Below are 1,868 nucleotides of genomic sequence, written 5' to 3'. Positions count from 1 at the left end.
GCGCCCGGCGGACTGAGTGACACAGCAACCCTAACACACACACCGGAATTCATCATCCGCTGCAGCCCGCGGTGACGCAGAGTGTGTGCGTCGGGCTGCGAGGCATCACAGACCGAGGCTCTCTCCCGTTCTGCGCCCTGGATCGCGGGCCGAAGGGTCGGTGAGACCCGGAACGCTGCCTAGGCGTCAGAGGTCTGGGTCCTGTTAGGACCCGGATCATTTCCGAGAACAACCGAAGCCTTGTATTAGTTTAAGAGGTAAATCGGAACTACAAATCCCACAATGCCGCGTGTCCCGAGTGACTCGCCGGCGCTGAATCCGGTTGTTTTAAATCTGGGTGTTCGCCTTGACTACTCAAGAGTAGTAGAACAAGATTGCTGGTTTTCTTGGGTCACGATTTGTTTACCCATTTTTTGCATGTCTCTGGAGTCTCCTAAGATTTTCATCAGTTAATTATTTTTTCATTTAAAATGTCCGAATCTGAAGCCAAAGTGGGAACTTTCAATCAACTGGACTTCACCTCACGCTACCCCAACGTTCTTACCTATAGAACCATAATTTGCAAATAAATACGAAGGAAGGTCCAGGTCCAGTCTTCCCTAACGTGATCACTGCCCGAGGTTTGGCTCAGAAGTTCTACAGTGAGGCAGAGACTGCCTTTATTTAAAGGGTCCTACGGTAGGTAGCTCAGGCTAGTCTCAAAACTAGTGGTTTCTTGCTCCAATCTCTGAGAGCTGAAATTACAGGTGAGAATACGAAATTTTAGCCAAACCTCGATGGTGTTGCTAGCTGTCTCACTACATTGTATTCAGTGTCAGTCTACATTGTAGTAAAGTTAGCCTTCCGTATTGTTGGACATCATTCATCATACCACAAACCTTTGTTAAGTTGCCAAATCCGATTTCTGTAGTTTTTTTTATTCTTCTTAAAAACTTCATTCTAGTCTTGAAATCACTATTCGTTGTGTGTGTGTGTGTATGTTACTCTTAACTTTAGTTCTGAAATGAATTATTCCCTTTGTTAACCCCAAAGGGTTTTTTTCTTTTCTTTTTTTTTTTTTTTTTTTTTGGACTATAAATTTGAATTTTATTGTAGCATTCAGTACATAATGATTTTGATTAGATATTCTCTGTATTTACATTTCAGATGCTATCCCCTTTGCCCCAGTCCCATTCCCCCCTCCCTTCTCATTGCCTCCATGAAGGTGCTTCCTCTAACAACCACCCTCTCCCACCTCAGCACCTTGGCATTTCCCTACACTGAGAAAACAAGCCTTCCTTGGACCAAATGCCTTTTCTCCCATTGATGCCAGAGAATGCTACCCTCTGCTGCATATGCACTTGGAGCCATGGGTCTCTATGGGAACTCACTAGTTGGTGTTTTAGTCCCTGGGGGCTGTGGTGGGTTTGGTTAGTTGATAATTTTGTTCTTCCCATGGTATTGCAAACTCTTTCAGGTCCTTGTCTAGCCCTTTCATTGGGGTCCCTGTAATCAAACTTATGGTTAGCTACAAGCATCCTCCTCTGTATCAGTATGGCTCTGTCAGAACCTCTAAGGAGGCATCCATATCAGATTCCTGTCAGTAAGTAAAATTTGGCATCAGCTATAGTGCATGAGTTTAGTGTCTGCATATGGGATGGATCCCCAAATATACTGTTATATAAGGCCTTTTCAATTTTCCTAATTTATTTTACTGAGGTTATTTCCTTTAGGTGTGTGTTCGCCATGTTGAATTTCTCACCTTTCTCTAAACACATCAAGTTTTGTTTTCTTACAATTTTATTTTTAAAAAAACACACATATACACATTTTAAAAAGCATTTTGGCATAAAACTGTATGAATATATTTTGTCAGTACTTGATTTTTT

This window comes from Micromys minutus, assembly GCF_963924665.1.
Source record: "Micromys minutus genome assembly, chromosome: 9".
Lineage (NCBI taxonomy): Eukaryota > Metazoa > Chordata > Mammalia > Rodentia > Muridae > Micromys > Micromys minutus.
The sequence above is the reverse complement of the archived record's forward strand: the minus strand, read 5'-3'. Positions refer to the sequence as shown.